The sequence below is a fragment of the Mus caroli genome, unplaced genomic scaffold, assembly GCF_978045245.1.
Source record: "Mus caroli unplaced genomic scaffold, Mus_caroli_1 scaffold_8, whole genome shotgun sequence".
NCBI lineage: Eukaryota > Metazoa > Chordata > Mammalia > Rodentia > Muridae > Mus > Mus caroli.
In genome coordinates this window covers 58,449,915-58,473,014 of record NW_028227263.1, presented here as the reverse complement: position 1 = coordinate 58,473,014, position 23,100 = coordinate 58,449,915, and the positions used below count along the sequence as shown (strand labels likewise).

The following is a 23,100-nucleotide window of genomic DNA, read 5'->3' as shown; positions in this document are numbered from 1 at the left end:
TAATAGAAGAGGCTGAGGAGACTGGTAAAGAAGGAGAGAGTGGAGAAGAAATACAATGGTTGTTTAAAGAGTATAAATCAGAAGTCTTCAGCTGATAATCACCTGCTATGTTATCAGACATTTACTAAGAAATCACTGCACAGACTTAGTTATATCCCTATCCTATGTAGGCATTTTCTCAAATGAGGCCCCTTTTCTCCAATGACTCAAGCTTGTATAAAGTGTACATAAAACTATCCAACCCAGTGGGATTGCAAGCTGGTACAACCACTCTGAAAATTACCTTGGTGGTTCCTCAGAAAATTGGACATAGTACTATCTGAGGACCCAGCAATCCCATTCCTAGGCATATACCCAGAAGATGTTCCAACATGTAATAAGGACACATGCTCCACTATGTTCATAGCAGCCTTATTTATAATAGCCAGGAGCTGGAAAGAACTCAGAGGTCCTTCAACAAAGGAGTGGATACAGAAAATGTGGTACATTTACACAACGGTGTACTGCTTAGCTATTAAAATTGATGAATTCATGAAATTTTTAGGCAAATGGATAGAACTAGGAATTATCATCCTGAGTGAGGTAACCCAATCACAAAAGATGATGGTATGCACTCACTGATGGTATGCACTCACTGATATGTGGATATTAGCTCACAAGTTCTAAATACACAAGATACAATTCACAGAACACATGAAGCTCAAGAAGAAGGAAGACTAAAGTGTGGGTGCTTCGGTCCTTCTTTGAGGGAGAACAAAATACTCACAGGAGCAAATATGAAGATAAAGTGTAGAACAGAAATAGAAGGAATAGTCATGCAGAGACTGTCCCACCTGGGGACTCATCCCATATAGTTACCAAACCCAGACACTATTTTGGATGCTAAGAAGTGCATGCTGAAAGGAGCCTAATATGGCTGTCTCTTGAGAGGCCCTGCCAGAGCCTCTTGCAAATACAGAGATGGATGCTCACAGCTAACCATTTGACTGAGCTCCAGGTCCCCAATAGAGGAGTTAGGGAAAGGACCAGAGGAGTTGAAGGGGATTGCAACCCCACATGAAGAACAACAATATCAACCATCTAGTCCCCCAAGAGCTCCCCAGGACTAAGCCATCAACAAAGGAGCATACATGGCTGCAGCTGCATATGTTGCAGAGGATAACTTTGTCAGGCATTCATGGGAGCAGAGTTCCTTTGTCCTATGAAGGCTCTATAGAAGCCCCAGTGTAGGGGAACTGAGGGTGGGGAGGTGGGAGTGGGTGGATGGATAGAGGAACATCCTCAAAGAAGCAGGGGGAGGAAGGATGGGATAGGGGTTTTCTGGGATGGGTGGGGGGGAGTGTGGGGACCAGGAAGGGTGATAGCATTTGAAATGTAAATAAAAAATGAAAAAAAAACCTATCCAGCCCAACTAGTTTCACAGTTTAATAAATTTCATTAAAGTAATACTAATACAAAGAAAATGCTGGTGGCATTGTCATCCCAGCTCAACTACTCACTGCTAGTATACATGCTACTGCTGTGTGGCTGAACTGTGGAGAACTGGGCACCACTCTGATTCTGAAAGAACAGAATTATGACATTTCTTACTTTTTTGTTTGTATTACATATAATTGCAGAAAATTTTAAAGGTTTATTTTATGCTAAATTGCACAATTCGAGTCTATTTCAAAATTGAGATATTCATGTCAAGTCTTTCTGGAGTTTGTTACTTTAAATGTCAGCAAAGAGAAAGTTATGTTGACAGGAAATTATATGAGAGCAAATTGAACTTGGAAAACTGGTTTGGTATTAGATGCTTCAGATTTAGAGTCTAAGCGAGCATCCCAGGTGGTCTTGTCCATAAAAGGGCTTCTTTGGGTCTCCATCCCTTCCTTCTTGTTCTCTGTGAGCTCACATGGAGCATTCATTAACAGAATCAGTTGGATCTCCATTTTCTCTGGAACTTTTTCTATGTCTGTGAGCATTGTAGCTATTATTCAAGATAATAGGTAATGTCTATTTTTAACAGTTTCATGAACCAATCCTTTTCTTACATTTTTCTTGGTAAAGACTCCTGCTTTCTTGCTACCCTATTTTTGTTTGTTTGTTTATTTGTTTGTTTGTTTGTTTTATGTTTTTTTCATATATATATATATATATATATATATATATATATATTTGACAAAAGCTCATGTATTTTCATGGGTAGCCTTAAATTCATTCTAAATTTGATAATTCGTTCTTTAGTATTCCTTTTTTGGAATATTATATATTTCAGGTGCAATGATATTTATCTGTAAGTTTTCATAGGACTTTTTGGAAGTTTTTAATAGATACTCAAGTAAAAAGAAGAATTGATCTGACTAGAAAGAAAAAAGAAAGAAAAAAAGAAAAAGGAAGGAAGGAAGGAAGGAAGGAAGGAAAGAAAGAAAGAAAGAAAGAAAGAAAGAAAGAAAGGAAGGAAGGAAGGAAGGAAGGAAGGAAGGAAGGAAGGAAGAAAGAAAGAAGTAAATTTAGTGTGCCTTTTGAGACAAATGACCAACATATTTTGTAATTATAATAGAACCCATATTTATCCCCTTGTCCATCCCAAAACGGTTTTATATGGCATCTTTAAAAATTGATAAAATAGAACCAGAACATTAAATACCATAAGAATTTCTTAAGGAAAAAGTACAGAAAGGAGGGTTTTAGAAATCTGCAGACAATAACACGTGTCAGGAACATATTTGATGACAGAAATAACCCTCTTACATATGCAGGAAATCTATAAACTATAAATAGCTATATACCTAGGAACACAGAGAAAACCTGTAATACATTCTATGTAAAACCTGTTAGCTTTCCAACGAAGGCCCAAAAGAGAACTGACTGGTAAAAAAAAAAAATTGACAAACCCAAAGGGAAAAATATCATATTTTCACTCATATACAGGATCCAAAGCCTACAATGCACATACACAATTATTTAAATATGGTTATAGAATATCAGTAGTTTATGCATTGACTATTAACCAATTTATCAGTAGAGGAGTGTGTGTGTGTGTGTGTGTGTGTGTGTGTGTGTGTGTGTGTGTGTGTGCAATTAAAGTAGAATGGATATTACTTAGGGGGAGGAAGGTATCCTTAGGAGATGGAAAGCAGAACAAGAGACGAAAATGGATGGGATGAATATGAGTAAAGTAAATGGCATTCACACATGAAGATATCACAATAAAAAATCACTTTTTAAAGATGATTTAACAGACCCAGAAAGACAGCACCAAGGTTTTGATCAGTTGCATACTCTTGCTCATAATTTCCATTTCCATATATGTGTGACACAAATCTTGGAAGTTGAAAGGATGCAAAGTTAGAACTGGTCCAGGGAAGCAGTGAAAGGGGAAGGAGGGTCAAGTGAAGGAAATGGGGTAGGTATGAACAAAGCACACACATGTGGATCTGTGATAAAGTCAGTAAGTATAAAGCCTATTGTTTGAAAGGACAAAAGGGTTATTTGACAAAACCTAGACAGTACATCCAAACAACCTTGTAAGTACACATGCACACAAAGTGATTCAGCCATACACAGACAGCAGATGAACCAAAAGTGGCCAATTTCCAAACTTCTTAACTTGAGAATTTTTTAAAAAGTAAAATAAATTACATATTAAACTTTGAAATTTACATATGAGCTTTAAACACCCTTTAATGTTATGAAGAAATGATGTTTCAAATAGTTTGTTGTGGAAAACATCATGGCAGCTTAAACAGAAAACATGTGTAAGGTGTCTGAAGGGTATAGTTCATGGTTAGGAGAAGGAGCCAATAGGAGCCAACTTCTTTCTGCCTTTGGTTGTGGAATGAGAATGGCTTTGGGCTCTCTGGTCTCCTAAGGAAGGAACACCGCTCATTCTAATTGATCCAGCAGTTTTTTGGGAAGTGAAGCTGGCTTGCACTAGAGCACAAAAAAAAGGGCCCAGAATCAGTCATTCGACTCATATAAATAACTAAGGGAGAGTCTTATTTAAATGGAATGAGTCACTACAGCTTTATATATATATATATAAACATGCTATTTATGCCTTCAATGTATAGAGGTCCCTGTGATTAACATTTGGGCTCTAGACACTAATTTCACATGTGACATGGCACAGCAGCAAATCATTGTCAAGGGGGTAATGCCAGGCTTCTGTTTAAGGCCTTCACTTCAGCCAGAAATTGACAAATAAATGCAGAACTACTTCTGTCCTAAATAAATCATTAAACCCCATATGCCTTAGTTCTGGGCCTATAAGATCGTGAATTTCTAGGTACGTGGGTTTGGATTCTTAAGATTCAGCAAGTCTTTCATGGATAAATTAGGAGAAGAGAAAAATACACCCTAGGGATTGTGGTCGAATTGTAGTATGATTAATATTGTTGCTGCTAACTTAATTTTAGAAACTATCACTTTCCACTTTTGTTTTAATTAACTAATTAACGTTTCTTTGATTAACATTGTTATGAGGCCACACTTTGGCTATCTACTAAACCGACTACTATCTCATGCATATCTATTGGCCAAATTAAAACATGCCTGGAATTCCAAGACACTCCAAATATTGTCAGAGCTTGGGTGATTCCAATTACTTGGAGTTCATTAAGGCATTATTAGTCTGTGCAGAATGACGTGAGTGTTATTTCTCGCTCTTTTGAGTTTTTGTGGCTCTTTTGGCTCCATGGATCCTATTTATTTCCCAAGGCAAAGATTCCTTAAAGAAACTCAGTCAGGTTAAATCATGTCACATAGCTTTCCCCATCTGGACTTTTAAAGCATTTGTTTATTTAGCACACACTCTTAACATCTTTAAAAAAAAAACTTATCCCTGTATCTTTACTGAGACCTGAACATTGTCAAGCTTTGCACTAGGTCCTTTAGGCATTTATCGTTGTTTAGTGTATATGGACAATCTTTTAACATCTATTCAAGGCTCCTTTGAAGATATTTATAATTTCCTCAGTGTCAGCAGTTCTCAACAGAGCACATGTACAAGATGGATTGATCCTAAGTCTCTTAAGCAGCAGCTCTCAAGGCTCATATAGCACACGACTTTCATATGTGACGATTCATAATGAAAGCTGTTGTTTTAAAAAATCAAAAGGTCCATCCTTTCGTCACAGCTCCAAACTTTGTCTCTGTAACTCCTTCCTTGGGTGTTTTGTTCCCAATTCTAAGGAGGGGTACAGTGTCCACACTTTGGTCTTCATTCTTCTTGAGTTTCATGCATTTAGCAAATTGTATCTTATATCTTGGGTGTCCTAAGTTTTGGGCTAATATCCACTTATCAGTGAGTACATATTGTGTGAGTTCCTTTGTGATTGGGTTACCTCACTCGGGATGATGCCCTCCAGGTCCATCCATTTGGCTAGGAATTTCATAAATTCATTCTTTTTAATAGCTGAGTAGTACTCCATTGTGTAAATGTACCACATTTTCTGTATCCATTCCTCTGTTGAGGGGCATCTGGGTTCTTTCCAGCTTCTGGCTATTATAAATAAGGCTGCTAGGGATCCACCCCATAATCAGCTTCCAAGCCCTGACACCATTGCATACACTAGCAAGATTTTGCTGAAAGGACCCAGATATAACTCTCTCTTGTGAGATTATGCCGGGGCCTAGCAAACACAGAAGTGGATGCTCACAGTCAGCTATTGGATGGATCACAGGGCTCCCAATGGAGGAGTTAGAGAAAGTACCCAAGGAGCTAAAGGGATCTGCAACCCTATAGGTGGAACAACATTATGAACTAACCAGTACCCTGGAGCTCTTGACTCTAGCTGCATATGTATCAAAAGATGGCCTAGTCGGCCATCACTGGAAAGAGAGGCCCATTGGACACACAAACTTTATATGCCCCAATATAGGGGAACGCCAGGGCCAAAAAAAATGGGAATGGGTGGGTAGGGAAGTGGGGGGGAAGGTATGGGGGACTTTTGGGGTAGCATTGGAAATGTAATTGAGGAAAATACATAATAAAAAAATATTAAAAATTAAAATAAATAAAAAATAAAAAGGGTGGATTTCCAAAACCAAACAGCACATCTACAGAACCTGTATATACAAATGAACACAAAATGATTTAGTATGTGCAAAGGATCACAGCTGAACCAAACTTACACAAACTTCCAAACTTTTTCTCAGCTTGTAAATTTTTTTAAAGGAAAAATTTATTTCTAGCACAGTAAAGAGAATTTATTAATTCTGTTGGCCTTGTTGTCCAGATTTTATCTAATAAGACTTTGTCCTTAAAATATAAGACAACTCAAAAATTATACTTCTTTTAAGTACATGTTCCATAAAATCATCCTCTCTCATGCTGAGGACATAAAGATCAAAGAAAAAAAAAAAACCCACGTAAACAGAGAAACAAGGAAACCATCATTGGGTTTATCTTAATCTCTTGAATGGCATAGAACTAGATACAAATAAATTGAGTGATATAATGGAGTGCTATATTATGAATCTATGTTAAAGAATCATGGGCAAAAGTAAGCTTTGGGAGAAAAATAAACTCTAAAAAGAAACCGATCAAATAAGAATCTGTGCATTCAATTCAGGCAGGTTCTACACATTATATTCAGGGTTCATTCCCTGGGTGCTGTAAGACAATCCACAAATGTTTTCAACTCTCGATATGGCATCCTCCATGAGCTGTTCTTTCCCCCTCAGATAGTTTCCTTGTCTTGCCTGACCTGTTCTTTATCTTCTTGTTTTCAGACTGTAGCTGAAGTGGAAAGGAAAAATAGGCTTCTTTGCTGTCTTCTCAGAATCTGAAATTTAGGGAGTCATCAGCCTTCACATTCCCCCAATGTCCCACTCATAACTTCATTTATCAAACACTCAATAACTATTCTTGTCAAAAAAAAAAACCAACCCTCTCATGACCACTTTCAAAAAATAGTAGTATGTCTCCCATCTCCATTCCCAATCAATACATAGATATGTTCCACCTCTTCTCCTGGAAAGCAGAATTATTGTGTGTTATCAATAAGTTACTTTGTCTTTTATATACCAGTAAGCATCAAGCAACTGTTTTATGGTGATTACCATGCTAAATTATTTTGTATACATACACACACACATCATATATATATATATAATTAGATCTTAATATGTTTTTAATTTACTAACATTCAGAAATTTATATTAAATTTGGTATTAGAAATTATTATTCTGCATTCACAGATAAGAGAAAAATCCTAAGTATGTGAATAGAGGCAAAGTAAAAACCTTTAGCTAGAGAATTAAAGGTGGTGGAACAAAAACTTTGATTCAAACCCAGGTAGAGAAGTTGTCAAAGCACTTTTCTACTCAAATATTTTCTTTCTTTCAGAGTCATTTTCTCAACCATATATAACATTGTTCTGTAATTATTTTTCAGTATGATCATGGCAAATGTATTTCTGCCTTATTTATTCTGATTTGTAGTGTCTGAAGTGAATAAAGATCACAAGTGGGTGGACAGTCAAGTTGACATTGTGGAACAACACAGCCTATTTATGTCTTTCATACTACAAATTAGAGATGGTGTGTTGTCATGAAGAGTCTTCCCTTAAAGTATAAATTCTAATTCCAGCTCTGACCTTTAAATTCAGGAGCCCTAGAGGAAACATTTAAACTCTTTGAAACTCTACAGCACGTGGAAAGAACTATGTACCTCTCAGGGTATCGATATTTGTAGTATTAATCATATACCAAAGTCCAAATCAATACAGTTGGCTTCTTCCTCCTAATCTTAGGATCATGCCAGCTCAGGTCCAGCCACTGCACAACTTCAGGTGGTATAATATAAAAGAAGTTGCCAAAGTTACATTTTCTAAGAAGTCAGCACCATGAGAACATCTGCATCTAGAGGGGCTAGACTTACCAGAGAAAAATTGCTCAATTCTAGGAGGCATCACTTTCCAAATCTCCATTCTTTGATGGTAGGTTTAAGATACGTTATCTGGATGTTTTTGGTTTTGATTTGTTTTGCTTTTCTTCTTGAAGGTGAGATTTCTGCAGAGTTTAATGTTCTTTGGGGAGGTTTTAACTATTTTTCAACTTTGTGTTCTGGTTTCATAAGTGTTCTATAGGTGTAACTATAGTCCTTCACAATAAGTGTGACCTTATCTTGTAAAATTATTGTAGCATTAAGTGTGTAAGGATTAAATAACGACTTTCTAGAAGAACCCTTATGTTGCATAACATGAAGCTCTCTAGAGAGGCAAGTATAAATGCTGACATTTTTCATTTTGTCTTAGTCAAAATAAATAGATAAAAATTGAGAAAAATAGTCACAGTATCTAGTCTGTTCACAAAGTTGGTTGCTGCCTCCTCTTATTATTTTCGGTCACAATGAGCCACTTCAGAATGTAGAAGCTACCAGAAAATGAGATTTCCCCATTGCTTAGTTAAAGTGGGAAAGAGAAAAAAGGCAAACTAATGATGCCGTTTTCTCATATTTATCCATGTGCCTTTCTTAGTAAAAACTTTTAAAAAAGAAAGGCCATGGCTTCAAACAAACATTTCCATCATGAACTTGTTCATCCTAAACAATCAAAAATTTACACCAAAACATAATGAATATATTGAAGTTACCAATAGAAACATCATTTATTAAACAGTCTCCATGTGTCTCTTCACATTATTTCATGTATTCTTGCATATTATTATTTTATAGAATCAAATCCCTAAGCCCTGAATTCTTAATTTAGTAGGTTTGAAATGATTAGGAGTACTGATTGTTGTTTTTTTTGTTTGCTCATTTGTTTGTTGTTTGTGTTTGTTTTTGTCAACTTGACACAAGTTGGTGTTATCTGAGAAGAGGAAACCTCAACTGACCAATTGCCTCCATCATATTGCCCTATGGGAAATTCTGTGGAGCATTTTCTTTATTAGTGATTGATGTGGAGGACCTAGCCCACTATGGGAAGGACCATTTTGAGCAGATGGTCCTAAACTACATAAAAAGAAAATCTTCTAAGCTATAGGGAGCAAATCAGTAACCAGTGTTCCACCATAGTGTCTGCCTCTAGGTTTCTGCCTTAAGTTTCTGTCTCAAATTTTCTCAGTGATGGACTATGATCTATAAGTCAAATAAACTCTTCCTCAAGTTTCTTTTTATCGTGATCTTTACCACAGCAATAGAAAAATTATTAGTACAAGTTTGGACAAGAAGGTGTATATATATATATATATATATAAAATGAACTTCGAGGTGATGCTGAAGGTACTGGATTAAGAATAATTTTATAACTAGGTATGGTGGCACAAGCCTTTCATCCTGATACTTGGGAGTTAAAGACAGGCAGATATCTGCCAGGGACCAGCCTCAACTTGGGGGAAGGTTCCAAGGAAAGGGTTTTTGGAAGTGGAGGAAGAAACAACTTTCAGTCAGTGATGGGGTGCAAATTGATTGGTCTGTTTTCTGCTTGAGACAGGTTTCTAGAGAGCTCTCTAGGTATCTCATGGGTTTTCTTACCAAAATCAGAAAACCTGCCAGACAAATTTCTAAAAGAGATGTGTTAGCTTTCTAGATAGCTCTGTTCTTGCAGACCAAAGCTCAGCCTTTATTTGTATATCAATTCAGTCATTTACCTGTTTCCCTTTTGATTTTCTCATGAATTAGCATTTTATGACCTTAGCCCCTTGGGTATTAGACTTACTAAGACACATTTTTATATAAATTAGTACATTTTTAACATAAATAAGAAACAGTTTTATATAAAGTAGTACATTTTTTAACATAGCAAGTCCTGTGTTGTTCACTGGGCCCAGTGCTTGTGGATGTCAAATCTATATAGTAAGCCTATTTTATATGAGATAGATTTCTGTTTTCCAACTCCTTCACTGCCTAAGCTCATCTGTCCTGGAACTTGCTCTGTAGACAGATCTTAATCTCAGAAATCTGCCTGTCTTTGTAAACACAAACAATAACCTTAGCTGAGTGGGATCCCACCATGAGATTACCACTCCCTCATTTCCTAGTGCCTCTTTATTACTTGAACCATGAGCCTTGTTTTTATGATGTTTTCATTTTTTTGTTTTGTTTTCTTTGGTTGGTTGGTTCTATTCCTTTCCCTTTATTGACTCATTAATACAGCTGCCTCTGTTTTTAGGGTCTATGATGTCCTTCATACAATTCAGATCTCTATTCGTTTGAGGACAGCCTGGCCTACATTGTGAGCTGCAGGATGACTAAAGCTACATAACAAAAAAACTGTCTTCCATGAAACAGACAAAAAAGAATAAGAAATGTTCTGTCTCTCTCCTCTGGTGGTCTCCAGGTGCTGCTGATACACTATCAGGGAGAATAGTACAACGTCTGAGACTGGGTCCACTCTCCCTTTGGGGCTTCAGAGTGCTGCTGAATGCCAGGCCAGAAGGGGAGCATGAGATCCAGGACAAATAGGCTCTTGGTCTGCTTTGGAGCAAGTCCTGAGTTATAGATGAGCAGGAGAAGGATTTTGGGAGCCTTAGTATTAAGGCTCATTTAGGAAAAGGCCTTTTTCATGGCAATCTTTTTTGTTTTTTTCTATTTAAGGACATCCAAGTCCACCTCTCCAGAGTCCCTTCTCCCATCACCCCTCTCCTTCGCCTCTAAGAGGGTGGAAACCCCCTGGGTATTTTCTCACCCTGGCACATCAATTCTCTTTAGGATTAGTGTATCCTCTTCCACTGAGACCAGATAAGGCATCCCTGTTGTGGAACAAGTTCTAAACATAGGCAACAGCTCTTCAGATAGGCTTGCTCCCTTTGTTTGGGACCCACATGAAGACTGAACTGCATGTCTAATATATATGTGCTAGTGGACACAATTCATCCTGAGTGTGGTCTTTGGTTGGTGGCTTAGTCTCTGAAAGCTCCCAGTGGTCCAGGTTAGTTGACTCTGTTGGTCTTCCCTATCAAAGCCTTTAATTCTTACTGCAACTCTTCCATGTGGCTCCCTGACCTCTGTCCAATGTTTGGCTATGGGTATCTGCAATTGTTTCAGTGCGCTGCTGGGTAGAAATTCTCAGAGGACAGGTATACTAGGTTCCTGTCTACAAATATAGCAGAGTATCATTAATAGTGTCAGGGATTGGTGCTTGCCCATTGAGATAGGTCTCAAGATGGCGCGGTTATTAGTTGGCCATTCCCTCAATCTCTGTTCCATATTTGTTCCTGAATTTCTTTTCAGCAGGACAAATTGGGGTCAAAGGTTTGGGGGTGGGTTAATGATCTTATGGCCTCCCATAGCCATACAGGATTCCCATGGCGATCTTCAATAAAGCAGACCTCTGAGATGATCTTAGCTTGTTCATATTTGGAGGTGAAATTGGGTGCATATGCTTTATTCAGGGTGAACCAGGAATTATGTAATTTTTCAGAAGGTCATTAGAATGTCTATGAAGGGAAGGCCATTTACTGAAGACTAAAGCTATTGAGATATCTCTTTAGTGTGGAGAGGAGTTCTAAGTGCTGTGCTACATGACTAATTGTCTGTGGCCACCTTATTTGAGGGTTGTGGTCACATGCATGGAGCAGGTATGGATGCAGGGAGGGAGTATCCATCCTCCTGCCATCTCAAATCTCTGAGATTTCTGGAATTTGAGTACGTTTCACTTCACCATTTCCATGCTCATCTGGTGACATATTTCACCTACCCTACAAACAAACAAAAATCATTTTATAGATATCCTTTAAAAGCCATGAACAAAAATATATGTTGCTATTATTAACTGCCTTAAATGTGAAGAAGTTGAAGCATACAGAAGTTATGTGATCTGTTCAACATTACCCAGCTAGGCCAAAGCACAAAAGAGATTCAAACTCAAGAACAATTGAATCTAAATTTCATGGTCTTTCTACAGTAGCATGACAGATAAGCTGTCAGAAGAATTTAACAAGGAGATAATTCTTCTCATCATTAGTTGTCTGTTAGACCTTTGGTTTTACAATCACTAGACCAAAGGTCATGACCTACCCACCTGAGAATAAGATAATAACTCTTGTTTTGAAAGGTTTGATGTTTGTTGAAATTTTAAGTGTTTTTTCCACTCTGCCTTTCAGAGAAGTTTCACTGTGTCTCCGGATGAGTAAAAATCATTTATCTCTACTCTCTAATATAGGACCATATTGCCCTTCTTCACTGCCCAACTTAAGAGACTAGTTGTCATCCTGTATTCAGTGCCAAATAAACCACTGTATCAATACTAAATAGAAGTGTATGATTAATTAGGGGGATGTGTAAAGGTATGAGCATATAATTTGGTTAGAATCCCTGTATGGTTAGCATTCATTTCCATAAAAATTAAAACTAAAGCAATCTGTATTATTTCCTGATATTTATCTGGCAAGAAGTGACATCATGCAGAAACAGTCTATTTTGGTTTACAGGTCAGGGAATACAATCCATTATAATTCAGAAGACACATCAGCAAGCAGAGCTGGTATGGCAGGTAGAGGGAAACTGGCTGGTCACACCATGTCATAGGGTTACTACTGCTGTGATGAAACACCATGACCAAAGGCAATTTGGGGAGGCAAGGCTTTATTTCACTCACAGTTCCATACAACAAACAGGTCATCATAAAAAGTAATGAGTGCAGGAGCTCAAGCAGGACAGGGACTTGGGGGTAGGAGCTGATGCAGAGGCCATTAAGGAGTTCTGCTTACTGTCTTGTTTCCCATGGTTTGTTCAGCTTGCTTTCTTATAAAACCCAGGATCACCTGCCCAGAGGTCATGTCATACACAGTGAGCTTGTTCTTCGCACATCCATTATTAATCACAAAGATGCTCCCACAGAAATATGACCATAGTTCAAATTGATGTAAACAATTCCACATTCTCCACCTGAACTTTCCCCTTTTCTGTGTCCTACCATTTTTACTCTGTAGCTCTGTGGAGCCTGTAACAGAGTAGGGACATCTTGTTCTACTGATGAGAGCCACTCATGCCAGTTGGTGCATTCTACAAAAGGAAAAAAATATTAATCATTATATTACAGAAAATACCAATAAAGGAAGCAACTTCTATGCAGACATAATCATGGGCATGTCTACCAGGAAATCTCTGCCCACTGCATACAAGGCCATGGGTTAGCCTTGACCAGGCCAAAAGTAAGCTTTACCACTCAATGCACAAAAATCGTATGTTCCATGACTGTAAAAAGAGAGCCAAACATTCTAACCCCAAAGACAAGTACGTAGTTGTTTTCCTTTCATTGACTAATACAATGTAAAGGGGAAAAATGACTCAACATTCTTGTACAAGAGAAATCTAACTTTAAGTTGCTTTAATGTAAAGTGTGTGAAATATCTGATAACACTTGAGAAACACTGAGCAAACTGACTTCAGTGAAGAACTTTCAAAGGTGCATTGGCAGAATGCTAATATAAACCAGAGCAAAGCAGACACAGGCTTCTGATATCTTTCCTGTCTTCTTTCACCTTCAAACTCCAAATCCCTGCATCAAAGCACATGTTATCTAATTTCCCCTTGGACATTTCCAGAGGCTTTCCTTTAATTGTATTCACTGTGCAGACCCTGCTTTGTGACAGCATCTCCAGGGAGAATAGTGCCAGACATAAAGGGAGTTGCAGGCTGAGAGGAGCAGACAGCTTTTAAACTCCAGGGCATTTCTGATCATCCTTAGTGATTCCAGTGAAGCAGCAGACCTTATGTGTCAACTGTTTTTAAACTCTCTCCCCTCCTTCTCTCCTCCCTCCCACAACCTGCCCTCCTACCCAATCTCCCAGCCTTCAGTCCATCTGTTCCTTTCCAGGCCACTAGTGGCAAGCATACTCTCTGGGCAGCTTCCATGAGAGAGTATGTATGTTTAAGCTATTAGGCACAGCTATGTGTAGCCTTGGTGGAGGATTGCCAGTGTGGCTTGTACAGAGTTTAATACTAACTGAAGTAATTTTTCTCACAAACAGTGATAATAGTAGGCATGTTAGTTCCCAGATACGCATCAACTAAAGAAGTTTCCTAATGGACACACCAAAATTTTACCTAATGGGTTTGGCATCATCATCGGCGTGACATTTTCACATATGTAGAAATATTTTATAGCTTGAAAAAGTCAACATCCTTTCCATGAAGACCAATACTATATTTTTAAAAAAATACTAATCTCGATCTTAAAAATCAGCAGACAGTCTAAGCTAATGACTTCCAAATTATCATTTTTGATGCTACAAATTTCATTCACATTTGATGGGTCATACTTCAAGTGTTTGTTCCCCAGAATTGAACTGTTATTTAATATCTTCTAATTACTGGTGATAATGCATACACGCTCTTCAATATAACTTTTACAACCTCAGAAGAAAATGCTTAGGAGCATTATGTTATGACTGCTTTCAATTAGCGAGATAAGTAAATTGCTTAAAGTGGTAACTGGATAAACTAGCTTTTGAATTCTGGTAATGGAGTTGAGAGTTTTAGCTATAAAACTTAAGTAAAAACCCAAAGTTCTTTCTGAGGATTGCACTAGGAAGAAGGAGTAAACCTTCCGAGCTATGTTTGCATCACCTCATTTCCAGTGGGAGCAAAGATCAGGCTGCCTTTACTATTCATAGAAAATAATATGCAATATTTTATGCTGAAATATTTAATATAAATAAGCAGTGATTAAAATTAGGTACTACTTATTAATTGAAAGGGGAGATGGAGAATACCATTTTGCAGTTTCTACAACTATAGCTTTATTCAAAACCAGTCTCTAAAATATTCTAGCCACGTTTAAATATGCCTAGTCTATAGAAGGAGAATAGGGATGTATGAGCAGGATATAGGTAAACTAACCAAGATCATATAGGTTAAAGTACTCAACCTTGAGTTCACAGTCAATCAATGTGATTCTGTAGGTCTTAGCCAAGACTAGCAGAAATTAAAACATTAAGGTTATGTGAATAAGAATATCTAAGTCTTTGCAAGAATCAGTGGCAGACTGCTATCATGAGTGGCATCTGGGAAGTTATCAGGAGTAATTAGGTTTAGCTGAGTATCTCCTTTGACCACTTCGACCAACTGCAGAATTATTTATTGTCTCCTCTGCTTTTGTTAATAACTCTTCTTTTCCATTCTCTTTATTCTCTCCATTACAATCCAGCTCATGTCCAAAAGTTAGGCAAGCAACCACACAGCTAAAGGATGCGTTGACTTCTCTGTAGACACCACCAACTTGAAAACAGCTAGTAGAAATGGCAGACTGTTTCCCGGAAACAAATTAAGCATGTGATTTCACCCCATTTCTTAAAATTTACTTGTGTTTACTTTTCACCAATAGACACTATTTGAAACACTGTCCCTCAAAATGTGTAGGACTCCAGGGGCTAGAGATACAGTTCAGTGGTTAAGATTACACACTGGTCTCCCAGGGAAATGGAGTTCAGTTTCCAGCACCCATCTAAGTTAGGTCATCACTGCATGTAACTTCAGATCCAGAAGTTCCAAGGCCTCTGGCCTCTGGCCTCTGGCCTCTTGCCTCTAGAGGGACCTGCATTACCTGAACATGCACATACACATACACAGACATTCACATACATAATATACACAATTAAAGCTAAATAGTTTTTATTTAAATGCTCTTGAGAATTTCATACATCAGTAGTATACCATTTCCTTGCCCCCCTCTCCACCTTTGCAACTCTACATTCCCCTAGGCCCCATCTCAAGATCATTACCTCTGTTTAATTATTCAATTAATGGCTGCTGAAGTGAATCAGTCTTCTCTAGGGACAAGACCTCTTATAGTCTGTCTAATCCCAAGTGATCAGTCCTTAAGCATATTATTATATACGAGTAACAATAGGTAAACTTAATGGTCTATATTCATAAATCATTTAAAATAAGTAAATGTATATTTTAAAGTATGAGACCCCAGAAGGTGTATTTTCAAAGTGATCAATTAGAGTTGTAAATAACAGCAATTTCTTAAGCATACATTTCATGCAAATATTTAAGTCAGTTTTTGAAATGTCTTGAGAGTGTGAATCATTTTAATGTATAAGTCATGTCAACAGAAGGAAGTATTTTGACTAAAAAAATAAAACACAACTTCTTTTCTAGACCTTATAACTGAGTTTATTTCTAATATACCTTCTCTGGTAAAAGCTGCAACTTGAAGCTAATTTCTCAAACTTGTATGATCTTTGACATTTCAATTCCCCTGAACCTATCAAATCCAGGCAGTCACTTCTCACACTTGTTTTATCTCATCTGAAGTATTCTCACTGATATTACCAAGGACTATATCCTCAAGACATTCTGTCATAGGTACTCACATATTCTGTTGTTGCCTTACCAAGCCCCAATGTCCCAACAGTAGTCATGCATCAGGGAACCCAAGCAGATACCATCTGACAGGACCAAATTGTCATAGTTACCGAGATATGCCCAGCCATAGATATCTCTTTGCTTTTTATAGTGTACTTCTGCACAGATTATCTTCTCTACCTCTACCAATGCCTACTGTTCATCTTTATTTTTAAATATAGAATACATACTCTTACCCCAAATTCCTAATCCAAATATTAAAATTATTTTACAAATTATATCTGCATAAGACCTTCTAAATATCTTCATGTAGAATTCATAAGATTTTGTTGGATTTTTAGTATGTTCAATTTTTTTCCTTTTACTTGTGAGGCACAATGAAACCATATGTACTAGTGTCAGTTACACAGAAGGCTACAGCAAGAGGATTTATGGATCTTAAAAGTTCAAGACATGCTTATTCAGTGTGGCAAGACCCTGTATTTAAAGAATTCACATAACTTTTGCATGTTCACAAAGTAGATTATGATAATGCAATACATATCAAATGAGAAGATTGGGGTGTCTTGCACTGTAATACATGTTTCCTTATCATATTAAATTGTAAGCTTCTTATAGGCATTTTTTTCCCTCCTCTTCATTGGCAGCAACTATAAAGTATCTGATTTAGAAATTTGTGATCAGTGACCAGCAGAGATTCCCTTATCTAATACTCGGTAAATAAATCCAGGTGGTGAATCTGCACTCAATAGTAGCTCATCTTTCAAAAGAATAAGTCATTTTTATTTTGAATTAATTAGTTGATGTATAATTTTATAATTCATACATATGTAACATTTCTTTTCAGCATATCCTTCCTTATCACCTTCTATTATCCCATTTTCCCTCATTCTTGCTTACCACTACATGACATGTAACATTCTAATACACCATGTAAACATTTCCATCTGCCCCTGGATCTGTGAAAGGAAATGCAAAGACTTAGATCTGGGAGGTTATTCTTACAGACATGTTTAAGGTATTTTGCTTTACAAGTAAAAAGGCATATAAATGATTACTTAAAGGTTTGGATCTGTGGTAACTGAACTATCTCCGTGGAGACATGATGTCTGGCTGATCTTGATGGATTGCATATAAAATACTCCCTTTATATAACGAATCACTGTTCCTGAATGTTGTGATTACAGTAAATTTTAATTTGTTTGAGATATTACTGGTCTCATTCATTACCATTTAAATTTGATCAAAATAATTTTCATTGATTGATGGAAGTTTAATAAGTGATAAAGTTAAACTGGGAGTGGTTTTGTTTGTTTGTATGCAAACAGGTTCTTTTGGAATATTTGTTTTCAGGCTGGGCATGGCAGCACATGCCTTTAATACCAGCAGTAGGAAGCAGAAGCAGGGAGATTTCTGAGTTTTAGGCCTGGTCTACGGGCTAACCATTAAAAAAAAAAAAAAAAAAAAAAAAAAAAAAAAAAAAAAAGGACAAAGGGAAGAGAAAGAAAGAAACAAAGAAGAATGATAGGTATGAGTTCCTTTCTTCCTTCCTTCCTTCCTTCCTTCCTTCCTTCCTTCCTTCTTCCTTTCTTCTTTCTTTCTTTCTTCCTTCCTTCCTTCCTTTCTTCTTCCTTTCTTCTTTCTTTCTTTCTTCCTTTCTTCTTTCTTTCTTCCTTCCTTTCTTTCTTTCTTTCTTTCTTTCTTTCTTTCTTTCTTTCTTTCTTTCTTTCTTTCTTTTTTCTTTCTTTCTTTCTTTCTTCCTTTCTTTCTTTCTTTCTTTCTTTCTTTCTTTCTTTCTTTCTTTCTTTCTTTCTTTCTTTCTTCCTTCCTTCCTTCCTTCCTTCCTTCCTTCCTTCCTTCCTTTCTGTAATTCCAGTAATTTCTGTAATTCCAGTAACACAGAGGCAGACCAGCACTGGCCTTCACTATTTGGGAAGTCTATTCAATTGGTGAGCTCCATGTTTGAAGAGAGACCCTGTCACAAAAAAAGGGGTGGGGCACATTGGAAATGTTTGAGGAAGACACTGAATATCCACCTGTGACCTTCGCATGTAATGTATGCCCCCTGAAACACACACCCAAGTACAAATTCTCAGCAAGCTCCATCAAACTAAAATGATCTATAATCCCATAACCATAATTTACACCAGAAGTCTGCATTCTAGTACTGTATCCCTTATGACAATCGACTCAGTTTAAATTCACAGCTGTCTCTCATGTTCTTTGATATATGTTCCACCTTTCTCTTCATCCCTTAACTAAACCATGCTCCAGATGGTTTGAGAAAAGGGACCTGGTATAAATTTTAATCATCAATTATCTATGGAAGAAATGTACACTGCTGGTAGCATGAAGAAAAAGGATATTAAATATTTGGTTTCCTTTGGTAGTTCAACAATAAGTAACAGCAAAACAGAAGCATAGTTTGGAACCTCAGCTGCTTTCTCTCTCCTAAGTGTTCTGAAAAGTCAGCTGTGCTCCGTGGTTTCTTCCTACTAAGCCGGCTTCTTTGAAGAATGCAACTCTCATTAAATTCTCAGTTGTCAAGTGTCTTCTTTCCTAGAACTCTTTCAGTTAGTCTATAAATGAAATCATGCCAACTTCTGTATAATTAAAATTCATTCTCTTCATTTCATCAGATAAACACTTCTATAATATTGTTTTTCTTTCTATGTTTCTGACTGATGTAATGAATTCTTCTACTTTTGATTCTTAAAAAGTCACTGTGCTTATTTTTTATTAAGCAAACTGTACTTAATTTTATTTATCTTCAACTTAACCAATATTTAACCAGATAATGGAGATTACAGTGCTGTTTTTAACTATATTTACCCTTCTTCCTTTTTTGCTTCTTCCTTTTTTTTTTTTCTTTCTTGTTGTGTGTGGTCTGTTATCTTAGTTACTTTTCTGTTACTGTAAAATAAACACCATGAGGAAGGCAGCTAATAAAAGAAGCAATTTGTTCCGGGGCTTGCTTAAAATTCAGAGATTGAGTCCCTGAACATCATGGCGGGGTGCATCACAGCAGGCATGTAGGCATGGTGCTGGAGTAATAGTTGAGACCTTGTATGCTGACACAAGAATCATGAGTCAGAGAGACAGAGGAACACACACTCAGAGAGAGTTGGAGAGGGAGAGGAAGGGGAGGAAAGGGAGAGAGGGAGAGGAAGGGGAGGAAAGGGAGAGAGGGAGAGGGGGAGTGGGAGGGAGAGAGGTAATAACATGGACTTTGTATACCTCAAAATCCAGCCTCAATAATTATCCTCCAATTTCAATAGTCACCCTTCCTAAGTCTTTGCAAGTAGTTTCACCAACTGGAGAACAAGCATTCCAATATATAAACTCCATCAAAAATATAGGAGGTGGCGCATGCCTTTAATCCCTTCAATCCCTGCACTCAGGAGGCAAGAGTTCGAGGCTAGCCTGGTCTACAAAGTGAGTTCCAAGACAACCAGAGCTATACAGAGAAAGCCTGTCTCGGAAAAAAAAAATATATATGATAGCCATTCTTATTCAAACCACACAGGTATGTGTGTACATGTGTACATTGAAACCTTGGAGCAGCAGTGATTTGAGTGTGAATAGGAATGAAGTAATAAATTTAACATGAAGAGTTCTAAGACACAAAGAATAAATGTTCTGAGAACAAGAATGAACAACTTGAAATGATCTTAAAGTAGGAAAAAGATTGAAATTTTGAGCCATGAGCAAACTGTCCATTGTAATTGAAGAAAGACAGGAAAAGGAAATGATGATAAGAAAGTCTGGCATCTAGATGGCTGACTGAACAAGGTACAATTATATATATATATTACTGTTTGTAACAGGAAGCTTCAGAGTTTCACATGTTACATAAAAGGATAAATATGTTAGAGAGTAGCCTGCTGTTTGTACATAGAACAAAGTAGAAAGAAGTGGTGGATGTTTGGTGTACATTATAATAGTGGGTAAAATATTATGAGGCATTCTACTAGCTAGTGCAGTTACAGAGCTTAATGGTTGACTGGATGTGGTATACAAAGGAGAAAATGAAGAGAAGAGTTGAGGTTTTCCCAGTAAAAGGGAACTAAAGGAATATAACATAGCTTTGTGGGAGGAAAGATATGATAAGTAAAGTCATGAGTTGAGTTTGGATGTATTAATAATATGTTCTCTGAATTCAAAGTGGAAGTGAAGGATGAGAACTGCAACAAGAGAATCAGGATGGCCATGTGATTTTAGCAATGATTGGATTCAACGAAGAAAGATAGTATGTGGGGATAAATGTAAACAATTAAATTCACTTTGAAAAAGATGGAATTGATTGGGAAGTTTCAAAAGTTATATTAAGTGATATCAAATTAGACCACCCTAAATTTTTTTCTGAAAAAAAAAAAGAGATGTAAAGGCCAGAGAATTTGGGTTTGAAATGTAGTTTGGTAGAAAAAGAACAGGGACTATGGATATTGAAATAATGTGGAGGTGTTATCCGATCCCCTAGAAACTTGAATGATGCTATATCATAAAACAGAAAGGGGAATTCAAATATGAAATAGTTGTCAGCAGCTCAAGTCACACAGAAATCAAGATAAATAGCAACAAGCTTCATTCACTATGAAACCACATATGTAAAGAAAAGAAGGTAGCACAATGTTTCAGCAAATGATTTTAAGTAAGATCTCCCAATCTCCCAAGACCTAGACAGAAGCTGAAATGGCATTCATTCACCAGTCTTTCATATTCAGGTCTTGAATTCAATAACATAAACTTTAATAGAATCTTCAAATCACTTTTATGCTGATGAGATTCTCATAACCAAAGACTACGCTGGCATCAACTACACTGTGAACATGAGTCTGGGTTTTATAAACATACTCACTTGCTTGTTTATGCAGGTCTCATGTTCCTACACACATTTCATTACACAGCCATTGCAGATTTCTAAACTGGTGAGTATAGAAATAGGCAAAAGATCTTAGAGCTTGGCAGCCTTCTTATGGACATGACACACCTACACCAAGAGACACCACCAACTGTGCATAGACTATTGCTGACAGGTATGTGATGAACAGGCCCCCTAGAGGGCAGCAGAGCCGCATGGAATTAGAGATGTGCAAAGTAGGTGGAAGAGGGTTTATGGGGCTTTGGAGACATGTGAGAGCAATACACACATTTATGGGGAAGAAACCAAGGAAAGCCCAATGAATTTTAAAAGTTCATTAATCTAAGGGAGAAGAAATTTTAAGTTAGTGAAAAGACATCAAAAATAACTAGGCTTGCAGAGGAAATGACTAGATGCTTGTCAGAGCAATGCAAGGTCTTTTCTTTGGCGAATCCTACTACTCAGGCCATAATAAGTAAATAACATTTGCTGGAAAATGTTATTCACCATATTGTCTGTTAAACTTAGATGATATATTTTTTAAACTATAGCTCTAGGAATGTAGCTGAGTGTTAGAAGATACCTTTATAATGAACAAAGACCTGGATTCTATTAAAGTCCATAAAGAAAAATGAATAAAATACTGTCCTTCACCCAGTTAATGCCTTTCCTTACAGTAGACCCAGAGACGGAGGCAGCGGCAGTAAAGTCTTATGGTAGCTATAAGCATTTGTGGGAGTCACAGAAAGTGTACCAAAAGTAAAAAGAAAAGAATCATATCAGAAGGGAAAGAACATTAACAATGAATACTAAGCAGATGTGTCGATCCTAGTTGTGTTATTTGTTTTGTTGTTGTTGTTGTTGTTGTTGGTCAACCCCCTTTAGTTGCTGCTAGCCTTTTTCTGAAATTATCCACCATTATTTCATGTCTCATTCACTTAGTCTTTTACCCAGAGGGAAAATAATGGGAACCCCAACAGAATGTGATTGTTGTAGACCCTGAGATAGAATGATGTGTCTGATTTGTTGGAATTTATAAAACTGTATTTTATTCATGGATAATTATGTGCAAGTCAATGATAAGCCTGCCCAGGCATTTGCTACCATCTCTGGTTTGTAGTTCTCCTTAGAGAGGAGAAAGACAACTATGCCTCATCCCCATGACGAAGAATGCATCAGGAAAAATGAATTTAGGTTTTCATGCCACTTACACACTTAACATACTTATTAAAGGCAATTACAGACAGTATGCCTCTCAGGCCAGAGTGAGGTCTGCCTTTATTGTAGCTTTTTCCATTTTAATTCTAGGTGTCTCATCTTTCTAACACCAAGTAAGTGGTTGTTGCTTCCTTCACAAACTCAGTGTTGTCTAATTGTTCATCTCTGTTGGGCATCTTTGCCATCTCAATTTTACTCTAGCTTCTTTGAGTACAGAGCCGATGAAGTATATTTTCTTAACTCAACTAAAAATCTGGCATCTATTATAGAAGATGTACAATATGCATCTGGTTTGTTATATGGTCAGCAGGACATAGGATGAATACTAACACCAACACTTACTAGCCCCGTGAGCTGTAGTTCTCGTGTGAATAGCACAAGGAGCTGTGAAGCTCAAAGAGTACTACCTCACCTCATTTTCTTCCTCCTTCGCTTTTGAGTCATTGGTTTCCCCTGTTGAATTTTTGATAATTTTTCTCTTTTGTTCTCTTTTTAGTTATCTCTTTAGTAATTAGAGTTCCTTTCTTTAATCTGATGTTCTAGAACACAATCCTGATAGTTCATCAGCCCAAATGTGGGTCTGACTTTGTCTTCTCTACTCACCCAACATTAAGCAAGTTATTACACCACTTTTTGTTGTATTTATAGGATCACACATCATATAGAACTCAACCCACAGGGTGTTTGCAAGATTAAATGCTCAAATATCTGCAAAATGCTAATCTTGTGAGAGAAGTAAGCTCCCATTCTTCAAAGAAGAAATGAAATTTCA

At 37.1% G+C, this 23,100-nt stretch overlaps 1 protein-coding gene and 1 non-coding gene across 8 annotated transcripts in view; one reads left to right on the top strand and one right to left on the bottom strand.

Annotated features, from left to right (window-relative positions):
- The window catches only part of Grm5 (glutamate metabotropic receptor 5), a 506,948-nt gene that overhangs the window by 455,680 nt on the left and 28,168 nt on the right, over positions 1–23,100 (top strand). The window lies entirely within an intron of this gene.
- Positions 9,453–9,515, bottom strand: LOC115031583 (U7 small nuclear RNA). The gene has a single exon (XR_003837262.1). It is a non-coding gene; the product is annotated as a U7 small nuclear RNA (small nuclear RNA).